A 15,794-nucleotide genomic window follows, 5' to 3' on the forward strand; every position below is an offset into this window, starting at 1 on the left:
CCATCCCGTGGTGAAACATAGTTATGAGCGCACACACATGGAAGCCATGCTGCCTGGGTTTAACTCCTGGCTCCTCCAGGTTAGTCACTGTGTGACCTTGGGCAACTATCTTTACCTTCTTTACCTTAGTTTTCTCATCTGTGGAATGGAGGGGGATAATAAGAGTGTCAATCTTAGTGGGTTGTGGTGAGGATTATATGCTTTTGTGCATGTAGAGCACTCAGCACAGTGCCCGGCACATAATTAACGCTACCGTACTGTCACTTCTTTGAGTCATTGGCCATGTCTCTACCAGGAGAAAGAAGATGGGGAACCATTACACTGGATTGTCTATTGGTTATTCCATCAGTAAATTGGTCAGCATTTATCCAGGGCTTTCCTGTTTGAAAACTCTATACTTCCTTTATGGAAAACCAATTCTGTATATCTAGGTTGACAAAGCTGATACTTCAGGGATTAAGTGAATACCAAAGCATTGTCTATTTATTTTACAAAGATTCAATACAGATGTCCTTTCAAAATTCAGTTTCTTTAGTGTACTCTAAATGTAACTCAAAACACTGATTTCACGGGTGCCTGGGTGGCTCAGTCATTAAGAGACTGCCTTTGGCTCAGGTCATGATCCCAGCATTCTGAGATCGAGCCCCACATCGGGCTCCCTGCTTAGTGGGAAGCCTGCTTCTCCCTCTCTCACCTCCCCTGCTTGTGTTCCCTCTCTTGCTGCCTCTCTCTCTGTCAAATAAATAAATAAAATCGTTTAAAAAACAAACAAAAAAACCCACACTGATTTCATGGAATGTTCCAGAAAATCTCTAGAACTTGTCCTGCTGTTTCAGTACAATCCAAACTTCAGAGCAACCAAACACCTCTCATGGGTGAAGGATAGTTTTTCTATATCAACATTAGAGAGGCATTAAATTATGGAAGAAATGGCACAGTTAAAAAAAATTACCATTCCGTGGTGGTCATCAGTAGAGGATAGAATAGAGACTAACAAGGAACTTTATAACAGAGAGCTCAGGGTATTTCCAGCCTAGATCACTGATCCATGTTGGCAATGCTAGAAATGCAATTAGACATTATGAACCTCCAAAGATGACATACAAACAGTATCACCGGAATAGTATACTTGAAAAAAGTTGAACTTGAGTCAAATCCAGCCATTAATTCTAATTCCTCATCTATAGACAATAGAGTGGGGAGAAGGACATGTTAAATGGCAACATGAAAAGGGAATCAATGAAAGCTAGTATAGAAGACACTAGAGAATCTGATTTGGTTTCTTTTGCAAGTCAGTTACTTGTAAAGAAAAATGCAGGGAGGACTCTTCTAGATTAAAAGTGACTTAAGGAACACTTAAGAGATGGACCCACCAAACAAAATGAATGGACTGTTTGGATTCTGACTTGAGCAAACAACTGACGTGTGGCCTGGGCCCCACCAATCAGACACCATGCCTGCATGAAACTTCTCTTGGAAAGTGGGTAATGTAAAGATGCCAGCACCATCCAGAATCTATTTTTTGGTAAAGTTGGTAGAGGGGATTTTTTGGTGGTGACAGTAACCGAAAGGTTGTTTTTGGTGCAGAAGTGCTACTGGTGCAGCAAAAAGCAGTAGAAGTTGCAGTAAAGGAAGTTCCTGGTCTCAGTTGCAATGTTGTAAATTGCAGCACCAGTGTCTAGTGGCCACGTGACTGCGCCGTCCTGCAGCATGACTGTGACCCCTTCCCCTCAAAACACAGAACCAAGCGTGTTTCTCCAGTCCACCTGATAATTCTGTCAGCTACCCAATACCTTTCTGGTAAACTCCTTTTCTACCTGATCGAAGAAATTTAAGTGAAAGGAGTGCAGATCTGTGAACCACAAGGCATGTTTAAAGAATATACCCTGGAAGGAGAGAATGAAAAAAAATTTTTTGTAGTGAAATATATAGATAACATAAAAGTTACCAAACCAGTTGTAAGTGTCCAATTACTAGCACAAAGTACATTCATCATGTTGGGCAACCACCACCACTATCCATTTCCAGAACTTAGAGAGTGAAATATGTTTAATATGGATTCCTGTCTTTGAAGATCCTAGGTTTCTAGGTCACTTTTAATTCAAGTTAACAAGCATTCACTAATTTCCACAACGTGGGCTCCACATCTCTGCTGTTTATTGCTGTGCTGCCAGGACCAAGTAGGACCCTGAAAAATGGTCAGAGAGGATATTTTTTTCATCCAGTCCTGTGCAGACTGAATGATACATTGACGGGTGTTCCTTTACTGGGAAGAAGCAGTATTACCGAAGGTGTGAATTCCCAGCAATTTCCAGCCTGAGCGCTCCTCACCCCTGGGTGTGGGGAGCTGGAAAAGCCAATTTAAAATTTTACTTTCAACCTGAGATGAAGCTAACAAGGTCTACTGAAGACCCACGTGGCTAGCATTAAAACAAGTTAGTGAGGGTATATCAGTTTCTGATTCTTAGAAGCTCAGACAGGCTTTCGGTGTTACGATAAGAATTTCTCAGACTTCTGGGACTAAAATTAGTAACGAAACAATATTTGGTGGTGAAAAAGTTGGGGGAGTCATTCATTCAACAGTATTTATTGAGAACCTGCTTTGTGCCAGGTTCTTTTCTGGGTAAGGAGATCTTGACCACCAACAAAACAGACATCTGGCTGTTATCTAGAGCTTCTTTACTAATGAAAAGAGGCAGAAATCAAACAAATGGTAGCTATGTCTAGTGGGGCAAGTGCTAGAAAAAAAATGAGTCTGGGTAGGGTTGGAGACAGTGACTAGAGGTCTATGTAATTTTTGATACAGTCATCGTGGAGGGTCTCTGAGAAGGTGACATTTGAGCGGGCGCCTGAGGAAAGGGAGAAAAGGTGTCACATAGACATTTAGAGTGCTCCAGAAAAAGAGAACAGGAGGTGCAGAGCTTTGACGTAGGAATGTGCTTGGCAGATCCTGGGATCCACAAGGAGGTCAGTGTGTCCAGAGTGAAGCCAGAGGAGAGTTGCAGGCAAGAGGGCTCAAGAGGCAGCAGAGAAGATATTTTGCTGTGAATGTCCTGAAAGAGTATTGCAGGACATGGCACACACAGCTCCTGGGTCTCAAATGAGAGGTTTTCTTGAAGGAGTTTACCATTCTGTAGGGCAAGGGGGACGAAGAGACCCCGTTCTTTCCTCACAGGCTTTTTGACAGCTCCCTCTCTGCAGTCCTAGCTATAAGGGTGAAACACCATTTTTTAATTCTCTGGCTTCCTGGGCCTTACTTAGCTGGCTTTTCTGCAGCGAGATGGGAGCTATCTGTCTGGCTTCTGCAAGTCCCGGGCAGAGTCTGTCTCCATGCCTGACATGGGGCTAACCATGTTGTTCAGTGGGTGGGATACGAGCCTTATCAATAAGGTAAAGACGCAAGTGTGAGAAGAAAAGGAAGGATCCAACAAGAAAGGACAAAGGGAGGAGAGAGAACTTCAGGACAAAAGCTGTTGAAAGTAGGGGATGACAAGGGTGGTAGGACCATCCCCTCCCCCCCAACAGTGTTTGCTTGGGCCTCCAGAAAATGATTGCTCATATGTCTGCCTCATAGTTTCCCATTAATTTTCTTGATATTAAGAGAAAAGACGAGACTGCTGAAGCTGAGCAGAGTCTAGTGAACACAGCGGGTACCCTGCTCCTCCCTGGCACGCTCACGGCTGTGGAGTGGGTCAGATTTGAAAGCAGCGCTGTGGAGCCAGCCGTTGCCATGCATACCCCCCACGGTTGAACATCTGATTAAATACAGGGGGAATTATGATGTTTTCGTTCAGCCTGTTCTTTGCTGACACAAACTATTCTTTGATATAAAATTGAAACTATCAGAATTAGCATGGGAAGGGCCATTCTTTCGGTCTGATATGTGATCTCAGTATCCCCAAGTTTCCCAGACTTCTGTAAGCTTTTTTTTTTTTTTTAAATTTTATCAGGAAACCATCTTGGTTTTATTTTTATTTTATTTTTTAAAGATTTTATTTATTTATTCGACAGAGATAGAGACAGCCAGCGAGAGAGGGAACACAAGCAGGGGGAGTGGGAGAGGAAGAAGCAGGCTCACAGCGGAGGAGCCTGACGTGGGGCTCGATCCCATAACGCTGGGATCACGCCCTGAGCCGAAGGCAGACACTTAACCGCTGTGCCACCCAGGCGCCCCAGCTTTTTTTTTTTTTTTTAATATTCAAATTTTATAGGTTGAATCCTTGCTCTGACTGCAGGAAACCGGACCCCTCTGGATATTTCTGAAGCGATCTGGCAAGTGCATTTGTGCCCTGGATGTTGCCTGTCCCTTGCCCCCACCTCCCACTTCATGGCACCTTCTGGTTTTCTGCCTTCAGGTGTCTCCTCACTTCTTCTCACACCACTGCTCTCTCCGCTCGGCTTCAACCCAGCTATGGACATGGCCCCCTCCTTTATTCCCCACTCACCTCCAGAGCCCCGCTGGTGTGTGTGGAGGCAGGGGTGAAAGTCAAAATATGTAACAACTGCTGTGGCCCATGGAATGGCCAATCAGTCCCAAAGGGTCCCTGTTGTCTCTGGATCATTGGGGGGAGGTCAAGGGGTCATGGGTTTGGGGCCAGGGGGTTTAAGGCAATGGTTGTGGGTACTGGAGAAGAAGGTACAGGACAAGAAGCTGTTTAAGAGTATGTATACTAGTCCTGTGCAAGATTTGCTGAAGGATGGGCATATTGCTAGGGCAACTTAATTAGGTCTCAGACATTACTGCAAGCCTATGAGTCAAGCCACATTAAAAGGAGCCCTGCATCAGGGGTCTCCCTTCCTGGGCACCAGCTGGCTGTCATGCTTCTGGGGTCTCTCTTCCCTCGACCAATTTCCTTCTCCAATCTCCATCCACCCTCAAGTCCCGAGTTCCTCCCTCACCTAGCTCAAACATTTGTGAGGGGAAACAGAAAATCCCTTCACAGAAATGACCAAAATACTCTCCAAGGAAGTCATAGTCATAATTTAACTCCATCTACGAAGATCCCCTCATTTTTGCACATCCAAAGTGCCCTTGATTGTTTTCTCAACAGCAGAGCTGTTTTGTCCTGAGGACGAACTCTGCCCCCAACCCCGAGAGCAAGGGGTACAACTTGCAGCCATCTTTTAAAACAGCATTTTGGGTTTTCTACCTTAGACATGGACAGCTCGTCGCCAGTGTCTGGTCAATAATAAAGGCTAATGACTGATCTTTTAGTAACAAAATAAGTGATATTTTTGTCCATCACCCCCTAGTCACACATCTTCGGAATTTCTCAGTGACCTTCTTGAAGAAATTGATTTTTGCCCTCACTCATCTGTTCAATAAATGTATTGAGAACCAACTATGTGCTCGGCACTGTGCTCAAAATTTGGGAAACAGAAGAAAACAAAAAAGATGAAGATCCCTGCTCTCATGGAGCTTATATTTTAGTGAGGGAGAAAACCATCATAATCACCTAAATATCAACAAAAAGTCAACATAACCAAAATAAGTAAAACAGAGAAGATATGAAATAGTAATAAATGCTAAGAAGCTAAAAAGCAGGGAGGACAAGTAAGTAGTGTTTAGGGGATTTTAGAGCTTTTGTGTGATTTTAGAGAACGAGAGAGGACTTCTCAGAGAAGGTGACTTTTGAGTCACCCGAAGGAAGAGAAGGGTAAGCTGATACCTGGGAGTGGGATGGAGAAGAGAAAACCCATTGTCATATGGTGAGCAAAACCAATGACACTGAGAAACTCCAGTTCGTCAGAGTGATTGAATTGAAATACAGACCAGCAGCACTCTAGGTGGCCCTTGGTTTTCTCCTTCATTGAACAAGGGTGAGGTTTTTTTTGTTTGTTTCAAGAAGGAGCTACTTTCCCTCACTTCCAGTGCTTTGGGCAACCCATCGCACCTTCCTTCCATCTCACTAAGCTAAAGGAGGATATCTCCAGCACAGTAGTGCCAAACTGTTATACTTATGGCTTGTATATGGCAGGAAATGAAAAGGAATGTGACATTTATTCTCTTGGTGCCCTGACTTTTTCCCAGTAAGTCAATCATGGATGGAAAATTAACTATGGGCTACTCTTTTGTGCCTGAACCAGGTACAGCTGTTCCAAATAAGCTCGCATTGGAATAACCCAATAACAAATGCTTGTTCTCAGGTTTCCAGAGCACATCTGCATTGGGTCCACAAACGCTGCTGCCTGGGGCAACAAGTGTTTAGATTTAGGTCGATAGGAGCCTGTAAGAAGTGATCGATTTTTAGAGGATTTCAAGGTTTAAAAACAGTTTTCTCTTTTACTGGCTCATGCTCCTGTCATATCGTGTACTCTTTGAGTTTGGAGATGGCATTCTTCCTTTTTTTTTTTTTCTTTAAGATTTATGAGAGAGAGCGAGAGCGCACTGGGCGTACACACACCCCCATGAGCAGGGGGAGGAGCAGTGGGGAGGGAGAGGGGCAGAGGGACAGGAAAAGCAGACTCCCCACCAAGCAGGGATCATGACCTGAGCTGAAGGCAGATGCTTAACCGCCTGAGCCACCCAGGTGCCCCTTGGAGAAGGTGTTCTTAATGATGAGGTCCGCAAGTGTGGCTCTGACTAAACAGTCCTGTACCTGTTTGGTGGTCTATGGCTATGGCCCCAGTTATTTGTGGAGTGTTGTTGTGTGGAGCCCCACCTCTGTCCTATATGTTCTTCAAGGGGGTCCTCTTTGGAAGGAGTGGCCAGCCCCTTCTCAATAGCCATGTGCCTGCCCTGGCCAGCCAGTCTGCCTCCCTTCTTTTCCACCATGCCCTTCCATTGTTTAAACTACCTGCCAGAGGAAAGTATTGTCCGAACGATTAGTCCTGGAAGAAATCCTGGTAAAACTCACACAAAAGAACAGAGTTCTAATTCCAACTTCCTCATTTACTTGGGCAAGTCCTTTCATTTCTCTGAGCCACAGTTTTCCCATCTGTAAAATGGGAAGGATAACAATCTCATAGGGCTGTAGCATTGATGAAATGAAATAATGTATATAAAATATCTCACATGATGCCCAGCTCGGAAGGAGATCATGGGCATTATTATTTATTGCGAAGATCGAAGGAGATCACAGTTGTGGGAGTATTTGGCCTTTGTAAAGAATCACCACCACCATCATGGATCCCTGCCTTTGTTACTTAGTTACAAACTCCTCTTCGACTTACCACAGTTCTGAATATCCAAATGACATTTCGGTCATCTTATTTGCTATGCTCTACTCTAGTGAAGGGCAGGAGACTGAAATCAGACGCCTTGTGTTCCAGCGGCAGCGCCTCATTGCATCTTTACACAACCTTCGAGAAGCCATGCAAACTCTGAGCCTTCCTTGACCATCTGTAAAATAGGGAAGTTGGACTCCTAGATCTCAGAGCTCAAGAATTTTACAACCTCATGTAACGTGAAGGCAAGATCTGGAACAGTAGGTTTAATTTCTGTGAAATGGGAGACTAGGGAGGTTTCCACTCCAGCCCAGTTCTTTCTACCATCAGCCTCACCCCAAAGGTGAGCCAGCCAGATCTTTCTGAAAGGAAAACTTGATTATGTCACTTGGCTGCTTAAGATCTGTCAGCGACTTGCCATTGCTTTCAGAATGAAATCAAAATTCTATGGCATGGCATGCTAGGGGTAGCTTATAACTGTGAAACATTGGAAACATACATGGCCCCTAATGAGAAACAAGTCAAACTATAATAACTTAGTAGTTAGAATATTATTCACAAGTTAAAATAATGTTGCCACGATTAGTAACAACATGGAAAGTGTTTACAATGAAATGACTTTAAAAATGGAGGCAAAAACATTTTATATATAGAATTATAACTATGCTAAATTATAGAAAATACTTTTCAAAAAAGACTGAATTTTAAAAACCCAAAATGTGAATATAATTGGAGTAATTTTTCCTTCTTTGTAATTCTACTGTATTTTGCAACTTTTTATTTAATAAGGACATACTGTTTCATCAAAAATTATTTTCATCGTTTTATTATTCTAGAAGTAAAACGTGTTCATTTTAGAAACTTCAGAAAATCTAGCTAAGAAAAAACCCCAAAACTACCTATATTCCTGACCTCTCAGAAATAACCATTGTTAAATCCTCTTGTATATTCTTGTTCTTACATACTACATATATATATATATATATATATATAGTGTATATATGTATATATATATATTGTCCATATACATACATATCTAGGTATTCTTATATACATACATGTATACAAAAATAAGAATATACAAGAGGATTTAACAGTGATTTTATATGTGTGTGTGTGTGTGTGTGTGTGTGTGTGTGTGAACTTTTTAAAATTATAAATATTCTAGTACCCAGAGTGGGTAAAAACAGGTGAGCAGGATATTCTTTATAGATTCTCTTAATGAGGCTGACTCCTCTGGGTCTAACACATCTTACGTGAGGGTTACTCACACTTTCTACTGTGGGATGGCAGCCCCTGCTTTCTACCTTCAGGATATACAGGGTGGAAATTGTTTCTGGATCCCAGAAGAGGAAAATTGCTTTCCATGTGAGAACTTGATTTGTCTTCTTATTCTCATTTCACCCCTGATGCTCAGAATTTAACTTGGAACCCTTGGTATAACAGAGACATCAGCCAGGATATTGAACCATCTGTAACCCTGAGATCTTGACTATCTTCATGAGCTCTCTTCCTGAAGGTTCCAATCGAGGTGGCACTCTGCTGTTCCCATTGAACACTTGTTTCCGTTGTTGGCTGCAGGCGATGGAAAGTGAATGGGGGATGAGGCGGTCTCCCATGGGCCCAGCACCATGATCCACGGCTGGGCAACTGGAGACATGAATCGGGAGTGGCAAGCACACTCATTTGTGCCCACAAAGATAGTTTCACCAAAATTGGAACCTGGTAGGGAGACTATTATAGAAACTCAGCCCACTCACCAAGCCCGATCCTACCGGGAACTGAGCCGTGGGGCTTGCCCAAACGAACCATGAAACAAGCATATTCATCCAACGACTACTTGAATGGGGACCATATAGATGAGCCGGGTGCCAAGGGGACAACAGTAATCAAGATAGTAAGATCCCTTCTGGCGGCGGAAATGCCCCTCTTCTCAAGAAGAGCGAGCAAACCTCTGAGGAGTCTGCTCTCTGATGGGCAACAGGAAGGGTTTCTCAGGCAGAGGCTAGGACACGTACAAAGGTGGCCAAGGGCTTGGTACGTTCAAGAAACTGCAACAAGACCAGCGCGGGTTCAGGGCAGTGGATAGGAAGTGGCAAAGAATGAGGGAGGAATTCACAGGGGATTGAAGCCATGGTGAACAGTGCAGGTGTATGCTATGGCGGCAGAATGCTATACAAGGAGTTTAAACAGAGACAGGTGGCTGAGCTTTGGCCACTCTGGCTTCCCCTCACTCCTCTCCACAGTGTTCACTTCCCTGTACCCACCTCACCACCCACCGTTGTCTCCATCCCTTTCCCCAGATCCCTCCATTCCTAAGGTAACCCTCAATCATAAGAGGTAAATGCCAGAAGACATTCCCAGGAGTCTGCACTGTAATGGTAGCTAGGCTTTCAGATAAGGATGGATTCTCTGACCACAAAATGATAGGCATTGCCAGGAGGTAGAGAATGAGTGAAAAGTTCTTTAATCCTGGACTGTTCTTCTAACTGGGACCACACATCTCACAAAGGGCTAGACTGGTCTCAAAGGAAGCCAAGCCAGCACATGGTGCTCCCTTTCCTGAGGGAGGGACCACAGCATGGGGAGGGCAGGATTCAGATTCTGGGGTTCCTCTGAGCCTTAGCCCATTTCACCCGGGCTCTTCTGCAGGGCAGGCTCCAACAATTTCCTTTATTTTATTTTATTTTTAAAAGATTTTATTTATTTATTCAACAGAGATAGAGACAGCCAGCGAGAGAGGGAACACAAGCAGGGGAAGTGGGAGAGGAAGAAGCAGGCTCATAGCAGAGGAGCCTGATGTGGGGCTCGATCCCAGGACCCTGGGATCACACCCTAAGCTGAAGGCAGACGCTTAACCGCTGTGCCACCCAGGTGCCCCAATTTCCTTCATTTTAATCAGATTTGAGTAAGTGGCATCTCATGTTTTCCGTCTGTTGATCACCTTCTGAGAGGGGCTAACGAATGGAGAAAGCGCCAGCAGGGCCCAGGTAATGCTAGATTAAACATCTAGTCTTGGTGTCCTCAGAAGTGGTCTGTGTTCCATTTTTAGGACAGCTACGCCTAAGCCTTGAATAACTGAACTGAAATTCGTGGCATTATCTCCCTCTTACTCTTATCAGGCAGGGTTTTTCCAAATAAATCTTCAAGTCCCTCCAAATCTTTGACATCTAATCATGCAGCTGCTGCCAGAGACCTTCTGAATTATGGAAATGTTAATGCAATAAAGCAGCCACCTGTGGCCCGAAGACTGTGTCAAGTATTATCTGGTGGATCTCAGATACCCCACGTGTATCTCTGTCTCTCACACACCCCCTCATTCCCTCTTCAAAACACCAGCCTCGCCTTGGCACCGTGAGACTCTTCAGTCACCTGGGTTCGGCAATGACTGACCCATTTCCTGCCCCAGCCTGCACAGGGCGAGAAGGGTGATGTTCCATTTGCTCTGTGAAAAGTTAAATGTCACCCTCTGATGTTTACTTCCTTTGAAGTTTCCTAGCCAGGGTATGTGGGGAAACTTTTCTCCATCCGACTCCTCCTTTACCCCCCGTGCTGTGTGCAAACAGTCCCTTCTTGTGATTGCACATTTCTGCCCTCACATCCTTCCAGGTGTAGAGTTTCTTATTGTCTTACTAACAAAAATAGCGACAATATCTACCCCGGACTCCCTGAGTCAGACGCTCTNNNNAGCCCCGCAATGAGCATGTGAAGTGTTTGCACTCACGAACCCTCTTTTACAAACAAGGAAACCGAGGCCCTGAGAGGTCAAGGAACCCGTCCAAGGTCACCCACTGTGCGGCAGAACCTGTGCTCTAACCCACGGAGACGGTCCTTCTCGGTGTCATTTGCCCCCCATCTAGGTGCTGCGCAACTACATTCAACCAACGCCTGTTACCTGTGCCGAGCACCCTGTCGGGCGCTTGGGAAGCGCGGCTGACTGCGTGGACAGCCTCGCCTACAGCAGAACAGAGACGCGGCACACAAGAAAGCAGGGTGCCGAGTGGGGAAGGGGAGGCCCGCAGGGGGCCGGAGGACTCTGCAGGGCGAGTGGGAGCCTGTGGTGGCTTATCGGGAACGCTGAAGGGGGTGCAGGTGATAATGCTGCAAACCGAAGTCTCTCTTCCACGGTCAGATACGGCTTGTTCCCTTCTGTCTCTTCGGTTTCTGAGACGTCGGTGCTGCCTTTTGCCCCAGGAGAGCAGTGTTTGAACTTAGCTGTGCCTTAAAATCGCTCGTGGTGGCAGCTTGTCGTGGCAAGCTGGCAATTTTCAGCCCCTCTCCCTCAGAGCGGGTGTGTGCCGGAGTCTGGCCGACGAAATGGTGAGAACCATGCCAGTCACCTCCTAGCCCGCCTCCTAAAAGCTGCCTCGAAACCCTCCTTCCTCCTCTCTCCCAGGATCCAGGGGCAGCCTCGGGGGCTCTTTCCACGTACATGTGGGTTTGAGGCTTTGAGAATCACTAGCCCAATACTTTTGTTTTAATCGCCACCTCATTATCCTTTATGTTCCTTGGGGTTGTAGCGGAGAGGGTAGGGGTGGCTTACAAATGCAGGCTGTCATTTTCTTCTTTTAACTTTTCTCTTCGAAAATCTTCCCTCAGCCCGTGTTTGCTGCTGGATTTACCCCTAAGCAGGTAAGGGCTGTGGGTGTCTGAGGGACCTGGAGCACTGGAGCAATGGGGGGGGGGGGGGGCGGGGCATGGGGGGGGGGGGGTAAAAAAAAAAAAGCCTTTTCTCCTCCCTTAGGACCAGAGTCCTGTACCAGAAGGGGGCAGAGACACAGAGAGTGACCCTACCCACAAGAAAATATAAATAAAATAGCTATTATGTTGATGGAATTCAACACACATACATACATGCATACAGTATACGAGCATCTGGTATATCCCGAGCACCGCGCAAAGCACTCGACGACAGTAGCTCATTCAATCCCAGCAACAGCTCTAGGAGGCAGGCATTATAATGATCTTACTACACAGACGAATCTAAGGCACAGAGAAGCGATTTACCCAGGGTCATACGATGAAGGGGAAGATAAGCCAGGACCGAAAGACCATCCAATGTCCAAGTCTACACAACTAACCCCTCGTACGGGGCCTTCACCTAGCTGCCCCAGCTCCCAGGCCCCCATCACACTGCCACCCTGTCCCATCCCCTCTCTCTTGGGGGCCCTTTTCATTCCAGACTGGACTGCACTCCCCTTGCCCACTACTCTCCACACTTTCTATAATTAACATTTAGTCAATTTGAACAAAGCCCCTGGACCTGATGATTCTCCCTAGTTCTCTCCACACAGTTTGAGATTTCCCTGGCACCATGGCAACCAGATTCTTGGATGAAGCCAGATCCCTGGAGGTAGGGAAATGCAGGAGCTAAGCAAAACTGAAGACTCACAGTGCTGGTAAGTTGTTCCCTCAGGCAGCATCCACCCTTTGTCCAAATTCCCACCAGCACCACCCCCCCTTCCTCATCCAGGGCTCTTTCAACCACTAAGTACCTTCAAGAGCCTACAGAAATGCTTAAGACTTAAAAAAAAAAAAAAAAAAAAAAGTAGGAAACTCCAAAGCAGGAAAAGTGGCAAAATTGAAATTAATGAAAGTTTGATTAAATGCCTACAAAAATATCATGCTAAACTTCATAAATAGTTAAATTTGGAATTCATAAAAAAAATCATGGTGTTCAAAAACAATAGGGCCTGCTTTCCATATTTTGCAAAAATTTTCTAGTTTGCAATAACAATTGTTGAGAAATCATGACCAGTTGTAAATTAGATGGATTCCTTGTAGGCAAATCGTTTCAAAAGCAGAATTCTAAGAGTCATATCATACTTTTGACAGCCAAAATAGTCATTTGCTCAAATTGGCCAAATGTTGAATACACGAGATGTAGATGCTAATTAGGCTTGATAGGATGTGGGGTAGAGCCCCCAAAAGAAAGAATCCCTTAAATCCCTTGAAATCCTACCACCTTCCTAAATCTTGAGAACGCTCAGTGTAGGCAAGAAACAGGGGACAAGAGAGAAAGCGTGGCTCATGGTGGGGGCAGTCCACAGCCTTGAGGGGAGAGGCCCCCAAGAGGAAAGAGTGGTCTTGAATGAAATGCAGCCTTTACCCAGCCAGTCCATCTCAGCAAAGAGTGACTGAATGTGTCCAATAGATTCCAGCTGCCCTGGCTGGAAACAAGCCAAGAAAAGCCTGCGCCCCATTTTCCCTTTGCTATAGGAAGGAGATTGGGAGGCTTTTGTTTTTCAAAGTGGGGGAGTGAGAGGCGCTGCAAAGCTCCAGTGTTATTCTTTCCCCTTGGCAACTGGGGAGTGCGGCTTCCTTATCATTCAGTGCTGGCCCAAGAGCACATTTTAACTCGGAGTTCATCGCAAATTCACATCTGTTTTCTTATCGAAGTCCCCGACGGGAGGGAGAAGGAGCAGCTGTCTCCCTCACATCAGGACCGGTGCAGGGAGAGCTCTGCAGTTCTGTGATAAAACCCTAGTGCAGTAGTTAATCAGGGAGCTGCCTTTGTCCTTTGTCTCCACTGCCAGCACCTCCTGATAACCAGCAGAGGCCCCGAGAAGCTCCAGGGTTCTAGGGTGTCAGCCCTCGACATGGCAGTCTCAGGACCTTGGTTTCCCGATCTGAAAATGAGGCTTTAATTCCTGCCACCTCTGCTTATCAGTGAAACTGGGGGCTGGAATAGGATAACGGATATGAACTTGCCATTGCTACTCAAAGTGTGGCCCTCACGCCAGCCATCTCCGAACCACCCGAGAGCTTGTTAGAAACGCAGGCGCTCCCCTCCCCAGACCTACCAAAGCAGAATCTGCATTTCAGCAAGATCCCAGGTGACTTGTTTGCACATTAAAGTTTGAGAAGCCTGGATTTAAAAACAAAACAAAACAAGCCTCTGCAAATTGTACCTTTTGAGGTATGACTGGGGAATGATTTGTTAAAGGTCTTCTCTTTTACCTCCATGAAAAGCCCCAAGCTGGCTTGTTCCCCACCGCACCCCACTTTTTAGCTCACTGCCTGGCATACTGTAGGCACCCAATCTTTATTGATTTAACAATAAGCCTTATATTCTGTGTGACTGACTCCAGGGGGCAGTAGGAATAGACAGGATCTGAAAGGTACGGCCCAATGACACACGCAGGCCACCTGGCAGGTGGTAGCCTGCATTTGGCACCTGGTACAATGCCCATCGCAGCACCACTGTTCTAGAAAGCATCAGGATCACCTGGAGGCCTTGTTCAAACAGATCACTAAGCCCCACCCCCAGAGTTTCTAATTCAATAGGGCTGGGATGGGATGGAGAATTTGCAATTCTAACAAGTTCCAGGTGATGCTGATGCTGCTGGTCGAGGACCCCACCTTGAGAAGATGGCCTAGTATATTGATGTTGCCGGAAAAAGTGTCTTCATATTTTAAAGGCAGAATAGGAGGCATTCACAGTGACAAAAATACCAAATTGGCAGGAACGCATTTTCAGACTGAGGGATGTGGCTGCTATTTCCGGCTCTCACTCCTTTTGGGGGCTGGGGGCGAGTGCGCAGCCCAGGATGGGGCAAGGACCAGGTGCCAACGGTCAGGGGATGAGTGGTGCTGGTGGCCACAAGGCTATCGTTTGGGGCTCCAAGGCATGGTCCCAGGTCCTGGATGTACATCAGTACCACCTGTGTACCCCTTAAAGGACTATGTTTTCTCTCCGAATCACCAAGGGTGGCACTCAGGTGTCTCCTCAATGTAGCAGACAGGTGCTCCAGGGTTATTAGCTACCAAACAATAACAGCAGTACCAGCGTTTCGTCCACGCCAGGCCTCGAGCCAAGCATTTTACACACATCAGCTCGTAAAATTGCCACAACACCCCATGCAGTAAGTGTATTTGTTTTCTATTTGCTGCTCTGACAAATCATTACAAACTTAGCACCTTAACTAAGGGAAATATATTACCTTACAGTTTTGAAGGTTAGAAGGCTGACGCAGGTCTCAGTGGGCTAGAATCAAAGTGGCCGCAGGGCTGCGTTCTTTCCAGAGGCTCTAGAGGAGAATCCGTTTCCGTGTCCTGCCCGCATTCCTTGGCTCAGGGCCCCTTCCTCTAGCCTCAAAGCCCGCCACACAGCGCCTCTGTGCGTCTCTCCTCAGTGGCCAGCTCTCTCTTCCGCCTCCCAGGAGGCAAGCACTTTTGGTGGTGGTGGTGGGTGGGGGCATTAATCTGCCCACCTCAGGAAGCACTACTATTTCCTCCTGTCTGGGAGACGAGAACGTTTAGATTAGTGAGCTGAAGGTACTCTCTCCAGGTCACACACCTGGGGGCGGCGGTCTTAGCCTGAGTTCGCCCCCAAAGCCGAGCCTAACAATGACTCAAAGGCAAGTCCTTTACTGGGGACTGAGAGACACGCCGAGCCAAGCGGGGAAGGAGGGAGAGCCGCAGAGATGTCCAGTTGGCCATGGCGGGAAGACAGACCATGAGGCGAGAGGGGGAAACGTGCCTGGTGTGGCTCCGCCTCCGCACGCCAGGGCGCATGCGCCGAGCGCCGAAGCAGGTGCCCGCGCTCGCCCTCATGATCTCAGCAGCCCCAGTTGAGGTGCCGTCAGGCTGAGCCTGTGTGAGGCTGCGAGCCTGAAGGAAGGCGT

The 15,794-nt window shown here is 46.4% G+C and overlaps 1 protein-coding gene and 1 long non-coding RNA gene across 16 annotated transcripts in view; one reads left to right on the plus strand and one right to left on the minus strand.

Annotated features, from left to right (window-relative positions):
• Positions 1-15,794, minus strand: part of LOC103661504 (60S ribosomal protein L18a-like) — a 144,138-nt gene that overhangs the window by 87,485 nt on the left and 40,859 nt on the right. For 13 of the 15 annotated variants that reach the window (XR_568123.2, XR_568115.2, XR_005833634.1 and 10 more), the window contains one exon: positions 15,111-15,408. The gene's annotated coding sequence lies outside the window, so the exon portion shown is untranslated. Of the gene's footprint in view, positions 1-7,173; positions 7,343-13,975; positions 14,036-15,110; positions 15,409-15,794 lie in introns of those variants that run through there. The other 2 variants (XR_568129.2, XR_005833637.1) reach the window with 2 other exon arrangements.
• LOC121101677 lies at positions 9,960-12,805 on the plus strand. Its single transcript, XR_005833641.1, has 3 exons — positions 9,960-11,487; positions 11,767-11,799; positions 12,462-12,805. It is a non-coding gene; the product is annotated as an uncharacterized LOC121101677 (long non-coding RNA).

The sequence above is a fragment of the Ursus maritimus genome, unplaced genomic scaffold (genome assembly GCF_017311325.1).
Source record: "Ursus maritimus isolate PB19 unplaced genomic scaffold, ASM1731132v1 scaffold_9, whole genome shotgun sequence".
Lineage (NCBI taxonomy): Eukaryota > Metazoa > Chordata > Mammalia > Carnivora > Ursidae > Ursus > Ursus maritimus.